The sequence below is a fragment of the Podarcis erhardii genome (genome assembly GCF_964252035.2).
Source record: "Podarcis erhardii genome assembly, chromosome: 4".
In the NCBI taxonomy this organism is placed as follows: domain Eukaryota; kingdom Metazoa; phylum Chordata; class Lepidosauria; order Squamata; family Lacertidae; genus Podarcis; species Podarcis erhardii.
Window position 1 is genome coordinate 21,825,122 of NC_138508.1, and position 22,606 is coordinate 21,847,727.

At 42.7% G+C, this 22,606-nt stretch overlaps 1 long non-coding RNA gene across 1 annotated transcript; it reads left to right on the forward strand.

Moving 5' to 3' along the window:
• Positions 1-9,670: 9,670 nt before the first annotated feature.
• On the forward strand, positions 9,671-17,608 carry LOC309341341. The gene is made up of 3 exons (XR_014156236.1): positions 9,671-9,776; positions 17,065-17,153; positions 17,378-17,608. It is a non-coding gene; the product is annotated as an uncharacterized lncRNA (long non-coding RNA).
• Positions 17,609-22,606: the final 4,998 nt, after the last annotated feature.

Here is a 22,606-nt window from a genome sequence, read left to right on the forward strand (position 1 = left end):
TGTCAGTGAAGGTAGGAGCCAGTCTACCTTCTCTAGAGATGGAGTTCCAAAGTCTAGAAGCAGAAGTTCACAATTGGGAGCATTGATGATTTCTCAACAAGCTTTCCCATCCCTCTCAGCAAGCTTTTAAAGACAAGATGTGATGCACTCTCGCACGAAACTCTCTTGCCTTGTGGGGAAATTGGGGTGGCAAGCGAATTCTCCGTCGGGGCATCTGTTGCAGACTTGCCTCTGGGCTAATGAAAATTCTCCCCGGCCACCAAAGAGGTGGAATCTACACACATATTTAAACAAAACGCTGTGAAAATGCTTTTTTTTAAAAAAATGTTTGGAAATTTACGGCTTGTGAGGCGATAAAGAAACATTTGATAAAGATGTTTTACAGATGGTATTTAACCCCAACTAAAATATGTAAAATGTATAAAACAAAATCAAATACGTCTTGGAGGTGTAACCAAGTAGAGGGGACACTCCTACATATGTGGTGGACTTGTGATACAATCAAAGGCTTCTGGGATATGGTATATGAAGAGCTAAAGAAAATGTTTAAACAAATTTTTGGTGAGAAAACAGAAGCTTTTTTACTGGGGATACTAGACACAGATATAGCCAGAGAAAATAAGAAAACATTTCTTTACGCTACGGTGGCTGTGAGAACACTAATTGCTAAAAATTGGAAAAAAAGAAATAATTCTGACCAAGAAAAAAGAATGGCAAGATAAATTATTTAACTATATAGAAATGAAAATAGAACCGTGCTGAGGATGAAGGAAGTCAGTTGGAAGAAAATAACAATTGAAACATGGTATACATACCGTATTTTTTGCACCATAACACTCACTTTTTTCCTCCTAGAAAGTAAGGGAAAATGTCTGTGCGTGTTATGGAGGGAATGCCTACGGATGGCATGTCTACGGATTTTCCTCCTCTAAAAACTACGTGCGTGTTATGGTCGGGTGCGTGTTATAGAGCGAAAAATACGGTACATTGTTCACTATTTGTTTTTGAATAAGCCTTTGTATTTTACTTTGACATTTTCTTTTCTTTTCACTTTTGTGTTTCTGTTTTTTTGTTTTTATTTTTATGTTCAGTTTTATGAGTGTATGTGTTTGTGTTGCAAAATAAAATAAAAATTATAAACTAAAATAAAAAAAAAAGTTTTGAAAAATGCACTGAATTTGGCCTCCTCCAAGCCATGCTCCCACAATTCAGCTCACCTCTCTGCTTCTTGCTGTTCCTCTGTCAGATCAGGCCAACCCAACCCCAACAGCCCTGCTGAGCTCAGGACAAGGATTTTGACTAAATATGTAGAAGAACTTCCTGACCACACATCACAAAGTGGAGCAGACAGCAGCAGTAGAGGGTAGGTTCGCCTTCATTCAATGTTTTTAAGTAAAAGGGTGGATCTTATCAGGAACGCTTCATTGCCAAAGGGTTGGATTGCATGGCCTTTGACGAACCTACCAACTCTATGATTCTAAAGCTATTTTGCTCTTTGTGCTCTCTTTAAGAAGAAGAAGTAATTTTACCAGGAGATTAATCTGATTTAATAAAGACATTTGATGGAAAAAATCTAGGGCTTGAGACATAAAAATGTCAAAGCTGGAATGGTTAATAGCCTGATCTGGGATACACTGTGACAGCTAATGAATGTAGCTATTTGGGCAGCAATCTTTAGCAAATCACTTTTTCCAGCTGGTGTTATTGAGGGAGGTTTCTTCTGCCCTCTGAGTAATGCTCCTGTTTAAAGTCTCCCTCTTTTTTCCTGCTGCTTCTTCTTCTTCACTGCAATGTTTTCTTGCAGCAAATCAGGGAAAAAAACTATCCGGGAAACGAAGGAAATATGTGTGTGAGAGTGCATGTGTGCGTTCATGCAGGTATAGCATTGTGCCTGAGAGATCAAGGTATGCTTGAGAAGGTCATTGATCTGATTCTCAGCACTGCCGACGGCAACCAGATTTACTTCAGCTTTTCTTCTTCTTCTTGTACACACGAAAAGAACAAAAGAGAACATCACCTTCCATAAAATCTCTCTGTGCTAATTTACATGTATAAATGCAAATTTAGAAATACTATAATTGACCAAAATAAAATAAAATAAAATAAATGTAATACATCACATCACAGTGTGGAACAAGAATTCTGGGATTGTATTGGCTACAACTTTACCAACTGGGCACTTTCGCAAAAGCATTTGGTACACACAAGTGAGGGCTTGAGACTCTTTTCAAATCGCTACAAACTGGACCTAGCTATGACATGCAAGGGGCAGTGTCAACAATGTATGGCAGGATACCGAACAGCTTTGCTGGCAACACAAAAGGTATCAGAAAAAGACGGGAAACTGAAATAGGGATTTTGATAAGGGAAAACGCATGGCGCCATCTATCTTTGAAATTATCTTGAAATTAACCCACACACCTTGCAATAATAATTTCTTCAAGCTCACCACTTCTCTGGAAAGGCTATGGAGAACAATGCTCTTATTTTCATGCCTGGTGGGAATGTACTTTGGTCTATGGCTTTTGGGTTGGGAAAAAAGTGTTTCGTCTGGCCTCCAAAACCACTATACAGTCTAATTTTTTCTAATTTGGCACTTGCCTTATTATCCTTAGATTTGACTGCAAATTCTAATCTCACATTTAAAGAATTAATTTCCTTCTTGTTCACAGCAGCTAGGCGTCTTCTTCTTCTTCTTGTTTTTAATTGAATTGATATACCGTCCTATACCTGGAGGTCTCAGGGTGGTTCACAGAATAGTTATTGGCCAATGATGGAAGGAAGCTTCCAATATACTAACAGTGGCTTGCGGGAGGAGGAATTCTGGGAATCACTGTTTACTCCTCACAGAACTATAGTTCACAGCACCCTTAACATATTAAAGTTTCCAAGAATCTTTTGGGGTTTTTTAGAGGGGTGTGTGTATGCTTCAAAGCCTTGTTGTACACACAGACTTGGTGACTGGTCCAAGGTCACCCGGTGACCTTGATGGTTGTGTGGTGATTTGGCATCTAGTCTCACAGGTCCTACGTCAACACTCTGCCCCCTAGTGCTACACTGGCTTACTGCTGCCTTCTGACCCCGTTGTAGCTTCCAAAGAGGCTCTCAATTGTGGCTTCCAACAGTTCCCCCTCCATATAATGCAGGGCAGTAATGCAACCTGGAGACAGTGGACAGATCTTTCTTGCCCATGCGAAGGTGCAGCAGCTAACCAATAATGGGATGGTTTGATTCAACATAATGAAAATGCCGCATCAAGGAAAAGGGGGAGAAAAAGAAGTCAAAGTAATTTCTTTGCTAGCTATCAGGCATGCTTTATTAGTGCCTCATTGCCTGACCTTTGTGCCACAGCTGAATTGATTTATAAGCTTCCCCTGTCTGTGTGACACATTTTATTCGTCAACCCTACCGTTGGCCTGGTTTGTTCCCGATTAATTTATTATGGCATGATTCAATGCAGAGCAGATTTGGGAGAAAATTGATTATTGCCTTTGATGAGATGGCATGTCTGTCTCTACCCTGCTCCAGAAATGGTGAGTCATCTTTCTCTGTCAGCAAAACATCTGTAACGGAATTTGAAACGTGTGCTCAATGCTATTAGCATAAATGAATGGTGAAGATTTGTTTGCTGCTTGGCTGACACCTTTTGCAGTTGGAAGAGGTACATGAAGAAGCAGGTGCCGTTATTATTTATAAAAAGTATTTTCAAAGAGCACTGTGGAGTTTTACTTAGTAATGATCTGAGAGTAGGCTCCGGCTCCTGATGTGAATGTCAACTCTGCTTTGAAATACAATGTCAGAACCATGGAATCGCAGCTGCAAATTTGAAATCTGCAAATGTGAAGACTGTGATTTTTGCAATTTGTGGAGCCACAGTATTGCATGAGCTCACGACTCCAAAGTCACATTGCTCACCCAGATAGACTGCTTCGTTGCCAGCCATTGTGTGAGCATTTATTAGTGGTACATTGGTGCCAGCCATGCTTTTGAGGGAAGAGAGTTCCTAATTTGGGAGGTAAAGAAAGCGAACATCTGTGCTATCTGAAGTACAAAAGCAAAAGGCAAGTGTAAAAATAACTGAAGTTGGGAGTGCCAGAATCTAGACATAACACCAGCCTAATCCAAGAACAAATTATCGTATTTTTTGCTCTATAAGACTCACTTTTTCCCTCCTAAAAAGTAAGGGAAAATGTGTGTGCGTCTTATGGGGCGAATGCAGGCTGCCCAGCTATCCCAGAAGATTGAACAGGAAGAGGAATTGCTGCTTTCACTGTGCAGCGATCCCTCGTGCTGTTCTGGCTTCTGAGATTCAGAATATTTTTTTTCTTGTTTTCCTCCTCCAAAAACTAGGTGCGTCTTGTGGTCTGGTGCATCTTATAGAGCGAAAAATACGGTATATGGAAGAATGAAAACAATCAAGAAGATATCAGCAGATGGTGGGATCTGGAGACAGTTGATTCAATATCTCTGCCGTAGATCCATTTTTAAAATTATTACCCACTGTCCATGTAGTCTCATGGAACTGAAGTCACCTGTTTTGATCTATTGAACAAGATCTGGAAAGTACAATCCTTTTAGAATCTGGGGGCAACATTGCCAGTTTGAAATTGGTTATTGAGCTATGTGGACACACCAAAAACGAACTTGTGTATACATACACAGGAATGCAGATAATTGCACTTCATCCCACACCACATAGCACATAGTTAAACTATGGAATTCACCCCACAATGATGACCACCTACTTGGATGGCTTGAAAATATAATTGGACAAATTCATGGTGAATAAATGATGGCTATGTTTTTCCTCCACTGTCAGAGGCAGTGTTGGAGCACACTAGGTCCCTCCCTTCAAAGCTTGTCCTAAGTTCCAACATCCTTTAAAGAAGCTCCAGACAGCATTTTTATGAAGCACCTCCCCTCTTCTGTTAAACCTTGCTGCAGCCATGTTTAATGGAGGAGTGAAGGCATTTTGCAGAGCAGTTTGTCAATCTGTTCCTTGAAGTGCCTTCCCTGCTCCATTAAAGAGGCTGACTGAGCAGCTGCTTGCTTGCTGACATGCCTGGCTGCTTTATGTGACACTGGAGGTGCCATTGCCATCTACTGGTAGCCACAAGAACTGCAGTGTGATGACCTCCTTACACTTGTACTTATATAGAAAGATAGAAAAGTTATTTATTTCTGCAGGGCTGAAATGTCCAAAGATACAAGTCACATCCATTGCTCCTCCCACTTTTGCCTCTGACCCCCACCCACTAGTGGCATGTGGCCCCCCCAAGTTTCCGCAATGGAACGCAATGGACCTTTGACTGAAAAAGGTAACTCATCCCTGCTATATTTGATGAAATACATGAAGAAGTTTTTCACACTGGCTAATACTAGCTAGTTGGCAACATGCAGTGGTATCCCCTCCAATACAGTAGCTTCTAGAAAACAACATGCTGCAGTATTTAGCCATTGTCATTTCACAGTTGATAGCTCATGAGATTTCACAGCATGCTTGAATTAAAATAATCACATGATGACAAAAAAAAGTTTTCTTTGAGATAAAAGATGCACTTCCAAAATGGGAGTTTGAATTGCTCGTCATAATTTCTCATTCAGAAACTTGAACTGTGAAATTGGAAAACTCACCCTATTTTGAATATTAAGAGACATACATTTCCTCTCTCTTTGATAGCTTCAGGTGGTGCCACATGTGGTGCAGCACTTCTTGAAAGGGTAGATTTTCAGGACAGCATTACACCAATATCCTAGAGTATTCCCATTTATTTGACTGCCCTTCGTTTACTCAGAATGAACCAGGAGGGTAATTCCATTTAATCTGTGAGAACAGAGGTAGCCCCCCCCCAACATGAGACCTCCCCATCATCTTGCATCTCCACCTCTCCTTCCTATTCCACAGCAACAACTCAACCAGTCAGGTGAGCAGTGCTGACCCACCATGCAATCCACTACTGAGCCAGAGACAATAACAGAAGCCTAGACCTTTAGCGTTTGAATGGACCTTGGGGGTCATCTAGTCTAACTCCCTGCAATGCAGAAATCTCAACTAAAGCATCCATGTCAGGTTGTCCTCCAATCTCTGCTAAAAAACCTCAAATGAAGGAGAGTCTATCGGCTTCCAAGGAAGTCCATCCCACTACCGAACAGCTCTTATAGTTCTTCCTAATGTTTTGTAGGAATCGCCTTTCTTGCTATTTGAACCTGTTGTTCTGGGTCCTATGCTCTGGAGCAGTGGAAAACAAGTTGGCTCCATGTGCCAGCCCTTTAGCTAGTTGAAGATGGCTATCGTATCTTCTCTTAGTCTTCTCGTCTTCAGGCTATACATACCCAACTCCCTCAACCGTTCCTCATAAGGGTTGGTTATCTTGGTTGCCCTTCTCTGAAAACATTCCAGCTTGTCAATACCCTGTGCTGGATGCAGCCCTCCAAGTGGGGCCTGAGCAAGGCAGAATAGAATTGTACTATTGCTATTACTTCCTTTGATCTGGACACTCTGCTACTGTTGATGCAGCCTAGAATGGCATTAGCTTTTCTTTTTTTAGTTGCATCACACTGCCATGCAACTTCAAACTGGGAGGAAAGCAACCAAGAGCCTAAGTAAAGGATTAATGCTCACAAGGGCTTTAGAACTCTGTGATATCATATGCCCGGGACAGTTAGAATCATAGAATCATAGAGTTGGAAGAGACCACAAGGGCCATTGAGTCCAACCCCCTGCCATGCAGGAAACACCATCAGAGCACTCCTGACATATGGTTGTCAAGCCTCTGCTTAAAGACCTCCAAAGAAGGAGACTCCACCACACTCCTTGGCAGCAAATTCCACTGTCAAACAGCTCTTACTGTCAGGAAGTTCTTCCTAATGTTTAGGTGGAATCTTCTTTCTTGTAGTTTGGAACCATTGCTCCGTGTCCGCTTCTCTGGAGCAGCAGAAAACAACCTTTCTCCCTCCTCTACTTCCCTTGATCTAGATGCTATACTCCTATTGATGCAGCCCAGAAATGCATTGGCTTTTTAAGCTGCCGTGTCACACTGTTGGCTCATGTCAAGTTTGTGGTCAACCAAGACTCCTAGATCCTTTTCACATGTACTGCTCTCAAGCCAGGTGTCACCTATCTTGTATTTGTGCCTCTCATTTTTTTTGCCCAAGTGCAATACTTTACATTTCTCCCTGTTAAATTTCATCTTGTTTGTTTTGGCCCAGTTCTCTAAACTGTCAAGGTCGTTTTGAAGTGTAATCCTGTCCTCTGGGGTGTTAGCCACCCCTCCCAGTTTGGTGTCATCTGCAAATTTGATCAGGATGCCCTTGAGTCCATCATCCAAGTCGTTGATAAAGATGTTGAATAAGACCGGGCCCAAGACAGAACCCTGTGGCACCCCACTAGTCACTCTTCTCCAGGATGAAGAGGAACCATTGATGAGCGCCCTTTGGGTTCGGTCAGTCAGCCAGTTACAAATCCACTGAGTGGTAGCATAGTAAAGACTGCATTTTACCAGCTTCTTTACAAGAATATCATGGGGCACCTTGTCGAATGCCTTGCTGAAATCAAGGTAGGCTACATCCACTGCGTTCCCTTCATCTACCAGGCTTGTAATTCTGTCAAAAAACGAGATCAGGTTAGTCTGACATGACTTATTTTTCAGAAATCCATGCTGACTATTGGTGATCACAGCATTCCTTTCTAGGTGCTCACAGACTGTTTGCTTAATGATCTGCTCCAGAATCTTCCCTCGTATTGATGTCAGACTGACTGGGCAGTAATTATTTGGGTCCTCTCTTTTCCCCTTTTTGAAAATAGGGACAACATTTGCCCTCCTCCAGTCTGCCGGGACTTTGCCTGTTCTCCAGGAATTCTCAAAGATGACTGCCAGTGGTTCTGAGATCACATCTGCCAGTTCTTTTAATACTCTTGGATGCAGTTCATCTGGCCCTGGAGACTTGAATACATCTAAACTAGCCAAGTATTCTTGTACTATCTCCTTAGTTATTCTGGGCTGTGTTTCCTCTGCTGAATCATTTGCTCCAAATTCTTCAGGTCGGGCATTGTTTTCTTTATTGGAGAAGACTGAGGCAAAGAAGGCATTGAGGAGTTCAGCCCTTTCTGTGTCCCCTGTTTGCATTTCACCATCTTCTCCTCTGAGTGACCCCACTGTTTCTTTGTTCTTCCTTTTGCTACGAACATACCCATAAAAGCCTTTTTTGTTGCTTTTAACCTCTCTAGCAAGCCTGAGTTCATTCTGTGCTTTAGCTTTTCTGACTTTGTGTCTACACGTGCTGGCTATTTGTTTGAATTCCTCTTTGGTGGTTTCCCCCCTTTTCCATTTTTTGTACACATCCTTTTTTAATCTTAACTCAGTTAAAAGTTCTTTAGATAGCCACCCTGGCTTCTTTAGGCACCTTCCATGTTTCCGTCTCATTGGTATTGCCTGAAGTTGTGCTTTTACTATCTCCCTCTTAACAAACTCCCAGCCATCATGAACTCCCTTTCCTTTTAGTATTACTGTCCATGGGATCTCACCCAGCACTTCCCTAAGTTTTATGAAGTCAGCTTTCTTAAAGTCAATAAATTGAGTCCTAGTATGCTTGGCTGCTCCTTTCCACTGTATAGTAAACTTCAGAAGAGCATGATCACTCGCGCCTAATGATCCTTCCACTTCTACCCCACTAACCAGGTCATCAACATTGGTTAGGACCAGATCTAAAATGGCTGTTCCTCTTGTTGCTTCTCCCACTTTCTGGACAATGAAGTTGTCTGCAAGGCCAGTGAGGAATCTGTTTGACCTTATGCTCTTGGCTGAGTTTGACATCCAACAAATATCTGGGTAATTGAAGTCCCCCATTACTACTATCTCCCTTCCTTTTGCATGCTTGGCCATCTGTTCCAGGAAGGCATCATCTATGTCCTCTGTTTGGCTTGGGGATCTATAGTAAACTCCCACAATGAGGTCTCTGTTATTCTTCTCTCCCTTAATTTTGACCCAAATGCTCTCACTTTGGCTTTGAGGTTCTAAATCTTGGATCTCTTCACAGGTATACACATCCCTGATATATAATGCCACTCCTCCTCCTTTCTTGTCTGGTCTGTTTCTCTGAAATAGATTGTATCCCTCCATTATTACATTCCAATCGTGGGACTTATCCCACCAGGTTTCAGTGATGCCTATTATGTCATATTTAGTTTGCTGTACCAAGAGCTCAAGCTCATCTTGTTTATTTCCCATGCTTTGCGCATTAGTGTACAGACATTGAAGTCCATTAATCATTCCCCCGTGTCTCTTATTTAAGGATTTTTTCCTCCCACCACTAGGTCTGCGTCCACCACTAGGTCTGCGTGCTGTTTGCTCCATTTGGTCTATGACATTTGGATGATCATCTTCATCAATTGATAGACTCCTACCTTCAGGAGCACTGTCTCCCTCCCCCATATTAGTCAGTTTAAAGCCCTCCTGATGAGGTTTCTGAGATTTTTGGCAAAAACATTCCTCCCAACGGTTGTGCGGTGCAGCCCATCGCTTGCCAGTAGTCCATCTTCAAGAAACTGCAGTCCGTGATCTAAGAATCCAAACCATTCCCGTTTACACCATTTGCAAAGCCAGCTGTTCACTTCCATTATTTTTCCCTCTCTCCCTGGGCCAGTTATTTCAGTTGGTACAGTTATGACAGTTATTAACAGTATTTCATGTGAGAGCAGTTGTTCTGCTGTCTGCCTCAGAGTTAGCCTGTAACAGTTTTTATCTTAGATGCAAATATATGTAAGATATATTAGCAACGTAAGTAACACCTACCTGTCTTGTATATTTAATCTAACAGGTGCAAGTACACTGGGTAAAAAGCTATTTGTTATTTAAACCTTAAAAGAGAGCATAGTTTTCATAGGAGGGAAAAGGGAAGAAATTAAAGGGTCAAACAACCTGGACTCTCTTCTGCATTGGACTCTGTAAAGCCCAATTCCCACACAAACGTGGTTGTAGGCACTCGCAGAGGGAGGAGGAAGTGGTTTTATGCTCCATGGCAAAAGCCTGTTGTGGATCTTCCCAGTGGGAGACAGGAGGTAGGTGGGTGTAGGTTTGTAGATTTCTCTCTCTCCAGTATCTCAGTAATATAATGTGGGTTAATGCCTGGGCACCTGTAGTGGGGAAAAGAAGTGGTTTCTGCCCAGGATGAGAGCCTGTTAGGGGGAATCTGTTCCCTCAGGTCAGGGATGGGGGAGAATGTGTATAGGGGTGGGTTTGATTGATGGTTTTTCCAGGTTGGTTGGTTGGTTGGTTTGCCACAAGACTGAAAGGCATTCTTAACATAAATCCAGTGTGACTGGTATTTTGCTAGTTTATATTGTTTGAATGGTTTTATTGTAGTTGCATATTTCTTTTTTATTTTTTATTAATATGTCTTTTACTGTTTTGGAGTCAAAAAGTAGTATGCAAATGAACCACAGAATAATGTAGTAGTAGTAGTAATAGTAGTAGTAGTAATATTTATACCCTGCCCATCCGGCTGGGTCTCCCCAGCCACTCTGGGGACATCATAATAAATAATCATAAATACTTATTTATGGCATCATACATAATCATTCAGTTATGAAGCTCATTTGGTTACTCTGGGTCTCTATCTCTCAGTTTAGCCTATCTCAGAGACATGATTTAAGGATAAGGTGTTTTAAACCTCACCCATGTAGACCTCTCTGAGCGTATTGAAGAATGGGTGGGGTATAAGTTTGATTTATTAACGATTCACTGATGAGGTTTTGGTGCTTATTAAATCCCTCTTGATATGATATGATTTACTGTAGTTCTATGCTGCTTTCCATTCAAGCGAACCCCGAAGTGGCTTGGAAACAATAAATAGCAACATACTTTCACCTGCTAGTTAAACTCTTTCAGTGGAAGTGAAAAATGCAGTCCCTTTGCAGTTGCTTCATACAAAATTCTACGCTTCCGGTGCCCAACAGAACAGTAATAGCAGTCTCATGTTTTTGTTAATTCATCTTCCCTTCCACAAAGACTGCTTAAAGATCTAAAGTATCCCACTGCAAGTACACTGACATTAAAAACCTCACACCTCCTTCCCTGCCTTGCTACTCAACTATTTCATAGCTGCCACCTGCGCAACAAGAGCAGATCGGAGGCGGCTGATAACGGATAGGCTGAGCGGTTTTATTTTCATCTGAACTCTTCCGTAAATATAAACAACACCTGGATTGAAATGCCCCCCCAGAGGATACCTGGGCCATCTGCCTGGAACTTGGCAGAATCGATGCAGCCAAGCTTAATAAATGGCAATCAAGTACCTGCTCAAAAATGTCTCCTTTGACGGGCATCAAAGAAGCTCTTTTTAGGCACAGCTTTCTGTTTTGCTTCAGTCCAAACTGCTGGGCTGGCTCATATAGGCACATCCATCACTTAAGGACTGCCTTGCCCATATGTCCCAAACTGGTAACTGAGATCATCCGTGGGCGGGGAAGCTGTATTAGAAGGTCCCCCATGGATGAGAAGCACAATTTAAGTCAATGATGAGTCATGGCTTCAGTGTAGTAAGCCAAGCTCTATGGAACTCCCAACATTTGGAAATCAGACAGACACCGGGTTTCAAGGGCTGGGTTAAAACACTTTTCTTTCAGGAAGCTTTTGCACTGCAAGTACTACTTTCACAGAACCATCAAGTTGGAAGGGGCCCAAAGGACCATTTCTGCAGGTATCATAGCTAAATAATCCCTGACAGATGGCCATCCAGCTACCATTTAAAAACCTGCTATCTATTTTGTGATGTTTCACATTTTATAGATTGCACAGTCCACCCCCCCCATAAGCCCTTTGGGGACATATAGTGAAATGTGGGGTGTAAATTCATTTTAAAAAATACAATAAATTGGTAACTGTAAGCATGTGTGCATGAGTCACCCCAGATTCAACACTGCAGATAGCATTTTTATAGCTTCTTGTGTCATATATCAGGGTGTTTCAATTGACTCGGTTTACATGTAGAGCCATCCCACCATCACCCGATATTTCTGCCCATCTGCCACTCTTTCCATTCTCCCGATCTCCCCAGCGGTTTCCCCACCATCATCAGGGATGCTTGGGGAATGTGAATTTTACAAATCCCAGTATGAATGGACCATGATCCATATATCTCATGCTAACCCGTGGCTTGAAACAGAGCCTTCTATGTGGTTTTCTTCTCCTCCAAATGTTGCACCATAGATCCCAGCTCAGAAAACAGGTATATTAAGAGAGCCATCCTACAGGGGAAGGCAAGTGGTGGCGCAGACCTACCAGCCCAAGACCTGCTGAGGCAGAAATGAAGGCAGAGCAGAGTTTTCATGCTCTTTCATCCTTTTCCAGGCTTTTTTTGTTTTGTTTTGTTTAAAATACTTTTGCCTACATTGGTTCAAACAGGTGGGAATTAGATTTGCCAGCTCCATTCCACCCCCTGTTCCAGAGGGGGGTCTGAATCCTTCAGAACTGTATCTCTCCCCAGTCTGACACTGGCATGAAAATTATCCGCCTCTATCAATTTCTGAAGCCCTACATTAGTCAGGTAGGGGCTGCAGTAGCTTCTGCAGTGGCAGAAAGGGACCCTCCGAGGTAGGATCTCCACCTCCGAGGTCAGAACTCTCCCTCTGCATCTTTGGATGGCAGGGTAAATGCATTTATAAATGCATATTTTGAGACAAAATGTGTTTGGAACTGTACATCGCAAGAAAAAAAATCAGAAATGCCATTCTTTATGCAGCTTTAAAACAACAGCGAGTAGTACCCAGTAGCGATGTTGCAGAATAATGTGGAAATAGGTGGTCCAAAAAGCGAATAATTGCAAAGAAAGTGACATAGATCAGAAATCAACTGATCCCTAGCAGCCAGGAATCCAAGTCTTATTTGTTAAGTGGAGAAAAGTAGGTGGGGATAGGGAATCATTTACAAATGAAAGCCACCCGACATGAAAAGGGTTGGGGACCCCTCCTGCCCTTCACTTTGCTCCCACAACCCTCTCCTTTTTAGCAATACTTTGCACACAGGAACAAACATAATGTCCCAAGACTTTAAATAATACAGTCATACCTTGGGTTAAATGTGCTTTAGGTTGAGCGTTTTCAGGTTACGCTCCATGGCGACCCGGAAGTAATGGATTGGGTTACTTCTGGGTTTCGCCGCTTGCGCATGCGCAGATGCTCAAAATGACGTCACGTGTATGCACGGAAGTGGCGAATCGTGACCCGCACACACGCAGATGTGGGTTGTGTTCACTTCAGGATGCAAATGGGGCTCCAGAACGGATCCCATTCGCATCCAGAGGTACCACTGGAAGAAAAAGAAAAAGAAAAAGAAAAAGAAAAAGAAAAGGAAAAGGAAAAGGAAAAGGAAAAAGAAAAAGAAAAAAAGATTTTCTTTGTTTCTGTTTGGAATTACACCTCACAAAAAGTATCCATTTTATTTAAAATGTCTTGACGTCTTTTAAACACAGTAACTTACATTTATGCAATCAAATATGAATGACACTCTTTATTTATAAAGGCAAATTTAAGTGCAGATTAAAACATTTGGAATGAAGTTTTGCCTGTCCTTAAAGTGATTATAGAGGTGGAGTTTGGCAGGGATCCTAAGATCTGTCTGTTAAAAATGATTTGCAAGGCAGCATTAGATGAAAATGTAGGCATCACAGGTACTTAATGCGCTGCCTGCGGCTAGAATAGTTGTGGTAAATAACTGGAAACATGAAAGAAGAAGAAAATATTCAGAGGAGGTATGGAGAGAAAAAGTTGGGTATATAAAAAGTTAGACCTTTAAACAAAGATTGGGGGAGAGGCTAATGAACTTTGAGAAAGTAGCAAACATTAATAAATCAAGCCTTTTGGACTCAGTCTGAGCAGAAATATTGGCAAGGCTTTAGATTTTCTCAATGGAAGATTAAAACTCCAGAGTTCTGTGGGTGTTGGGTGAAATGGTTACTTCATTTCTTTCCATTTTTTGTACATGAAAAGCACACACTCATGGAATGTATGTAGAAATCTACTACCTTATTTGGGTGCTCGATTGCTATATATGATGAAAATAATGGGATGGAAAGTGGAGTATCAGAACCAAGTCCTGGCCCCTCCAGGTACATCACCATCCCCTCCATGGGCTAGAGAGTGAAAGTCTGTCGTGGGGAGCCTCATGTACTTGTGGACGCACCCTATATGATTTAGACCAATTATGCCTGATGTTGGGAAAGATGGAGGGCACAAGGAGAAGGGGACGACAGAGGACGAGATGGTTGGATAGTGTTCTCGAAGCTACCAGCACGAGTTTGACCAAACTGCGGGAGACAGTGGAAGACAGGAGTGCCTGGCGTACTCTGGTCCATGGGGTCACGAAGAGTAGGACACGACTAAATGACTAAACAACAACAATGCAGGGTGCCTCCATGAGTCCAGGAAGGTCCCTGTACTTTAGGCATTCACCCAAGAATTCATTTAGGGTGAAGACAAGACACAGATGACGTACTGGAAGAAACAGGGCTTGGTAACACACCCTAGCAATTCCTTGTGTCATTGTCATCATGCGCAGCACTGAATGCTTCTATCATCTCTATCAACTAGAGATTTTTCAATCTGCGTATCACACATTGCTTCCCAGTTTGGAGGGAAACTACTGATGCACTTGATGTGGTCTTGTCAAGGAAGGCTACCCTTCATTGATTTCATAGAATCATAGAGTTGGAAGGGACCCAAGGCTTAACCATCTGCAATGCAGGAATCTCAGCTAAAGCATCCATGACAGAGGGCCATCCAACCTCTGTTTAAAAGCCTCCAAGGAAGGAGAGTCCACCACCTTCCGAGGGAGACTGTTCCACTGTCAAACAACTCTTACTGTCAGAAGGTTTTTCCTGGTGGTTGGTCGGAATCTCCTTTCTTGTAACTTGAAGTCATTGGTACAAACCCTACCCTCCAGAGCAGGAGAAAACAAGCTTGCTCCATCTTCCATGGGACAGCCCTTAAGATATTTGAAGGTGGCTGTCATATCTCCTCTCATTCTCCTCTTTTCCAGGCTAAACATACCCAGCTCCTTCAAGTGCTCCTCGTAAGACTTAGCTTCCAGACCCTTGATCACCTTGGTTGCCCTCCTCTGCACACGTTCCAGCTTGTCAACATCCTTCTTAAATTGTGGTGCCCAGAATTGGACACAGTAGTCTAGGTGTGGTCTGACCAGGGAAGAGTACAGTGGTACTGTTCCTTCCCTTGCTTGATGAGATTCTGAGCAGTGGTTCTAATATTATTAAGGCTTTCCTGCCCCCCCCCCTTAAAGTCCATGGCAGAAACTACCAAGAAATTAAATCACTGCATGCATGGATAAACTTTTGAAGCAAAAATTTCGCCAGGACTCCTAAAGGGAGCACTTAATGGATGCTACATGCAAAATCTATTCATTTAGTTACAACAGTGTGGCAAAGTGATTGGGTGAGGCTCACCAACCTTACTGTGCCCACGGGATACCTGAGAAATATGGGACACCAATGTTGCACAACATTGATCACAAGGCATGTCTGTTAAAACATTGGCCTTAACTCCCAATTCTCTGATTTTGTGGAGCGCAAAACAATGAAAGAGCCTTAACTCTGGTCTTCTTCTTTTTTCACTTTTGCTTTATAAAATCCCTAAATCAGATTATCAGATTTGCAGTCTTCTATACATGACCTAATATATTGTTACATTAGAAATAATGACCTAAATGTCAGTGTCACTACAACAGAGTTAAACCTTCGGGAATTGGGAAGTTTGCCCAAAATCATGTATAATCTAGCAGAGTAGATATGTCAACATGCATAAGTACATGTAGTTTGTTTGACATGATCACCCATAATCCTATAATAATGCAGAATAGAATTTCCTGGAGGGTTTTCCTCAGCTTTAAAATGTCTCTGACATATAATTCCCCCAGCCCCCATAATTTTAGAATGCTTTAATATCTGTAGTAAGTGGAGATGTTTCAAAATGAGAGCGATACACTTTTCTAGCAGCAAAAAAGTCATTTCTTTTTCGTTTAGAAAAATATTTGTATTTTATTGAAAATTTTCAGTGGAAGAATAAAGTGAAAGCAGGGCTTTTTTCAGCTGGAACTCACTTCCGGCACCTGTCAGGTGCATACCACTGACATTCTAAGCAAACTAGGGAGGTGTTCGTGGTGATTTCCAGCACCTCTTTTTCTAGAAAAAAAGCACTGGGTGAAAGAAAAATAAAAATAAAATAAAAGGTGCTTGAAACTATAATATAAAACAATATATAGGTATATAAGGAATGCTATTATTCCATTGAGTATCTGCATTAAAAAGATGCATGCAAATATGACATGAAGGCTGGAAACATCAACCCCGCCTTGTGGGAATTCCTTGCAGAGAACCGCAGTGCCTGGAGACAGGCAGTCAAGTCATGTATCCACAGCAGTGACCAAAGGAGAAATGACTGCTGGAAGGAATGCAGAAAGAAGAAACGCCCTGGTGCATCTGCAGCAGCACAACCGGACACCCGGATCTGCCCCAGCTAAAACAAAACATGTCTCTCCTGTATCGGTCTCTGCAGCCACAGCAGGCGCTGCAACCTTCCAGCAGCTTGACCTCACTCCTGAAGGCACACTCCTCTATTGTCTCCCGAGACAGATGGGTGCCAATCATACAATTATTAAGAAGTACAAAGTCACCCCCCCCTCCATCCCTACCTCCAGGTGTGCCAGTCCTGGTGTGAAATAATTATGGAAGCAAACTCCCACCTCCCAGATCCCTATGGCCATGGACCAAGGAAGAAAGGAAGGAAGGAAGGAAGGAAGGAAGGAAGGAAGGAAGGAAGGACAACCCTCCTTATGACAGTGCTGTACTGAAAACTTATCCCATTTATTTATTTTACTGACTCTTATCCAGCAATTAATGAGAAAATATCTTGAATAAGAACATTATCCAAGAGGAAAAAATGACAGAGAAATTCATATGGGTCAAGTGCTGGGTAATTGTCACGCTTCCTTTATTTTTGGGGTTGCTCAGGGATGTTTATGAGTGTCCTTTCATTCATTGTACAAATCATCTTTCCAGGGATCTGGACTCTGCAACCTTCCTGGGTGTCTGTGTTTCCTGAAAACCCTATGGAATTCTCAGCTGGGCTTTCTTGTAAACATAGGAAGGTGAGGAAGCTTCCTACTGTATGTCTGACAACTGAAATATTTTTAAAGAAATGAGTGTGGGATGGATTCTTTTTCAAGCAAGATAAAACGAAGGGCTTCCCTTAAAAACAAGTGGATGCATCACTCTCAGGCACCTGGGAGGCAGCCTCCACAGCTTTTCTGTGCTTCAGTTACAGTTCAGGGAAAGACACCAAAAATTAACTTATCCCATGGGTTTTTTTCAGATCAAGAAGTGCAGGCAGCCAGGGAGGCCGCAGAGTGCTGAAGAAATGTTTAAGGTAGCGGTAAAAACACAGAAAACTCAGCCCCACCTCCACTACAATGATAAATAAATTCTAAAGCGCCCAGGGAAAGAGACAGTAAAATTAAAGCCTCTTTGGCAGGACAACCTGACAGTGCAGAAGTCAGAAGAGTGATGATGTATTAGAATAAACTCATAATAGTTCTGATTATTATTTATTGCCTGGGCAGTATATTTTTCCAGCAATGAGACAAACCAAGTTCTGCTACGTTTCCGCTAACATAGCTGGAGATCATTAGCTCATTTTTCAACACTTCCTCAAATGTCAGTGGAAGAGACAGCTCATGCTTCTCCAACCATCTGAGATTTCACTCCACCCTGTGCATAGATGTTGTGTGGTACCAAGAGGGAAAGGCAGTGAGATCAGCCTCCAGCAGTTTGCCAGCCATCCGGTGAGTTTTATCCTTTCATCATTGCTCGCTGACTGTGCACATAGTGAGGTCACTGACTAATTTCTTGAAGAATCAGGGTGAATTTAGCCAGAGAAACCCAGGCACGCAAGAAGAGCCAGGTCTCTGTGGAGACATGAAGCCTTTGCAGGAAGATGGTCCCAGGTTTAGTCCCTAGCATCACCAGCCAAGAATGAGAGAGATCCATTTCAGAAACCCTGAAGAGCCACTGCCAGTCAGTGAAAGTTGTGCTAAGCTGGATGGATCAGTGGTATGACTTGGTATAACTGCAGCTTTTCATTTGCATGGACAGGCGGAGTCCCCCAAACCCTGGGCGGCCCCCGTGTGGAATAACAACTCAAGACAATGTGCTATGGGATTAAAATTGGCCACAACTTTATTATGTTTCAGATGTGGGTAGACCTCAGCTCAGACATTGGGCGTTTATCCCTCCCAGTCCCCCGCCGGGGATCTGGGGAACACCAGGGTTATCCAGTGTGTGTGTGTGGGGGGGATTGGCTGGCTCTGGAGAACATATGTTCAAGCAGAGAGAGTCTGCCACCATTACGCCGCCGTCGCAGGGGAGAGCAATGACAACCTCTAGGTGTACAGCCAAAGCCTCCCCTCAAAACAACCCCTTTAATGGGAAACCCTGGTATCGGTGCCACAAAGAGAAGGGGGGAATGGGTCACCACTATATGCCCACCCCCATTTAGGGAAGACAGGCTAAAGGATTCCACCCAAGGCCTGATACCGCCAAAGTTGTGATGTTTTGCTATGGGAAAGGCAAACCTGCCAATGCAGGAGAGTTCCTTTCCGGCCCTTCAACAGCAACCTTGACGTAGCAGCGCCCGCGTACCTGTGGAGAAAAGGTTAATCTGCAAAAGAAGTCTTAACTGAGGGTGGGTAGGGTGGGAGAAGCTCTGGAGCCAACTAACTATTCCCAGGTAAGATTCTCCCCCTATTGTGTGGGCAGCATGGTCCCTCCCCCTACCTGGCCTGATCACCTTGGCAATGCCTCCCTAGGCAGGATTGGGCAACTGGCTAAGGTAGGCGGAGACCTCCAGGTATCCCACCTGGGGAAGGCGAAGCCAAGCCTGTGCTAGTGGTGCCGCATAGGGTCCAGGGGGCTGCGCGCAACCACACAAAGGGCACCCCCCATTTAATGTGGGAAGTGGTCATTGCTTCTCATTCCTCATACCCCACCACTGCTGGTACACAACTCACATACACAATGGGTTTCTGTATCCCAATAAATCTGCTTTGGCATATTCAATTACCAACTATGTTTTGTGGTGTTTCTATAATTGCTGAATTTGTACAACATGGACATGTTTTATGATTAGGAGACACTGTTCTTGATCACACACAGAAAATGAAGTCACTTACATGTTTATTTTCTCTTATTTGTTTGCTCCATTTCTTTTCTGTTATTCTTTTTGCCACTGAATGCTTGGTCCAAGAAGATAATCAGGATTACAGTTCTGTTTTTGATGGCACTAATAAGTAGTTGCCACTTTTGAATGAGCCAGTGAAACAGCCTCCTGAAAAATGGTGCAGATAGGGCTTGAGAAATATGATTCTGCATTAAATGATGGAGACATAACGGCATCTGATTGTAATGGTGTTGGGACTAGAAAACCACAATGGCTGCATCATTTGATTAAAATATTGTGATAAACACATGGGATAAATAGTTGGAGGCAGTGTGGGGGGGAACTATTCTGCCCACAGTAAATCACAGCTATTGCTGTTTTTCACTTACGAATGGCAGTTACATGGTTCAAAAATCTCAGTCTTGCTTTTCCCTGTGCTCTGCTATAGCAGGATTGATTGCCTGGAGGCTGAAAAGATGAACAAAATATTAAGCAATAAGTCAAATCTATCACCCTGCTTCTTCTTCTTCTTCTTCTTATAAACATTTTGCTTACTGTTCAGCAAAGTAAATGAAACTGCTCTCCTTCGTTACTCTCCCATTTCAGGATATACCTCCTGTTATCTTCATAGCATCTATGGCTTGCTCTGTTTCTCTTACCTGTTCATGTTCATTGGCTTGAAGATCCTTCATGCCTGATAATACCTGCCCAAAATACCAAAATATTTCAGGAGATATGATGTTGTTCCTAATATACATCACAAGCCAAATCTTATAAGAAGGGCAACAACTGTTTATCTACTGAGTGTCCTTACTGTAGAGTTGTTGTGGTGTAGCTCATAGAGATCCAACAAGAATGACCTTCCCCGACATCTGGTGCCTTTCAGATGTTCTCAGCAACAACTCCTGTTAACCTCAGCCAGCAGGGAGACCAATGGGAAGGATTTTTTCTTAAGCTAAAGAAATGGGGGTGAGGTGGGAGGTGGGGTTGCAGAGCAGGGTGGCCTCCTCATCGACAATCAAATTATAGCCAAGGGAAATCTTATTCAAAGCTGACTTGGCATTCAATAGCCCGTTTTCCCATGCCGGCACTTGTCCCAAACAAAATAAAAAAATTCCTTCCAGTAGCACCTTAAAGACCAACTAAGTTAGTTCTTGGTATGAGCTTTCGTGTGCATGCACACTTCTTCTGAAGAAGACCAACTAAGTTAGTTCTTTCGTGTGCATGCACACTTCTTCTGAAGAAGACCAACTAAGTTAGTTCTTGGTATGAGCTTTCGTGTGCATGCACACTTCTTCTGAAGAAGTGTGCATGCACACGAAAGCTCATACCAAGAACTAACTTAGCTGGTCTTTAAGGTGCTACTGGAAGGAATTTTTTTATTTTGTTTTGACTATGGCAGACCAACACGGCTACCTATCTGTAACTTGTCCCAAACATTTGTCCCAAGCCAGTGTGGTGTAGTGGTTAAGAGTGGTAGACTCGTAATCTGGTGAACTGGGTTCGCTTCCCCGCTCCTCCACATGCAGCTGCTGGGTGACCTTGGGCTAGTCACACTTCTCTGAAGTCTCTCAGCCTCACTCACCTCACAGAGTGTTTGTTGTGAAGAAGGAAGGGAAAGGAGATTGTTAGCCACTTTGAGACTCCTTAGGGTAGTGATAAAGCAGGATATCAAATCCAAACTCCTCCTCCTCCTCCTCCTCCTCCTCCTCCTCCTCCTCCTCCTCCTCCTCCTCTTCTTCTTCTTCAAACAATAGTGGCAGCTGTGAGGAAGCATCCTGTTGTCTCTCCATGGCCTCGCCAGCCTCCTCCCTTGGGCATCTCACAGTGGCTGCTGGAGAACAGGTGAGGAGGAGGAGAGGATGCCACTTCTAAGGCCCTGCCCCGATTGATGCACTGGCTTTGAGGGCAGGGCCCTCAGAGGTCAGGGCTGCCCTGGGCAGGAAGAGCGAGCAGAGCGCAAGGGATCTTGATCCCCCCCCCCAATTCTTTGGCCATCTGCATCTAATCTTGTCCCTTTCTAAAATTTATTTATTGGTGTGTGTTTTTCTTTTTATACATCTGCCAAAGAATAAATAAAATAAAATAAAACAGGGATTAAGAGGTTCTCTCAGGACAGTGGAGGCTGTGTGTGTTGTGTCTCGTTGGTCTAGTGGTGGTGAAACCTATTTTTCTTCTGACAGCAAGTGCTGTGTGGGCCAGGGGGCTACAAAAATGGGGGTCAAGGAGGGTCAGTTGGGAGGAGTGAGAAGAATGTTGTAGGGTATGCAATGGTAGGTCTGGCCCTGTGACAAGCAATACTTCATTGGGGCAGAATGTTTGATCTCTTCAACACAAATGCACTCAGCTCACATCAAAGCCTGCAGGATAAGCCAGAGTTAAGGGTTGTCTTTGAATCCTCTTGCTTTTCTCTGCAAGTTTTAGTTTTTTATTTTAGCATAGAATAATATTCATTGCAACATAATAGAACACTTTTTAACAATGTCTGGTTGCCCGGACTGAAGCATCTGCTAAGAATTCTTTTTAGTACAGTACAGTAGATACATCTCGGTATATTTTACTGGGATGCTCATTGATGTTCAGAAATAATTGCCAGTAAAGCTCCATAGCTCTGCTGTTATTGCTTTCTTCAAACAGAAGACCATCTGATCTGGCTTTTTCAAGATGTTGAAAGGGGAGAAAAAGAAGTTCCAAAGATGAAAAGTGGTGGGGTTTTTTTAGTTTTCTTTTGCTTCAGCTCAACGTTTATTCCTTCATTTAAAATGAAAATATATTTAAATTGTCATTTCAAACCTTGGAAGAGATAATGGAAAGATAACTATCATGACCTTGATGGAGTTATCAGCTGAGGACACTGCACACAGCTGCAACTTTAAAAATGACGACTCCCTCATTGCAGCAAGATTGTCCTTGTCCAATGAATTCATATTGAGTCACATGATTGGTATCCGATAGGGAGCTGTGGACCCTGGCAAGTGTCAATTGCTAAAAGAGCCAGTGTAGTGTCATGGTTAGTTCGGCTTAGAGAAGATCCACCCTACATAGTTAAAGAACATTCAATGCATGTGACTTCTCCAAAGAAGCCTGGAAACCGCTGTTTCTCCCACACAAAGCTACAATTCCAAGTATCCTTGACAAACTACAGTTCCCAAGATTCTTCATGTGCTTTATACGTGCAGTGCATATGCTTTAAATGCAGGGTGCAGATCTACCCTAAAATGGAGGTGATTTCTTCTTCTTATATTATTATTATTATTATTATTATTATTATTATTATTATTATTATATACGCTGCCCATCTGGCTGGGTTCCTCCAGCCACTCTAAGCGGCTTACAGCACACCCAAAAACAAAATAAAACATCAAGCATTTAAAACCTCCAAGTACA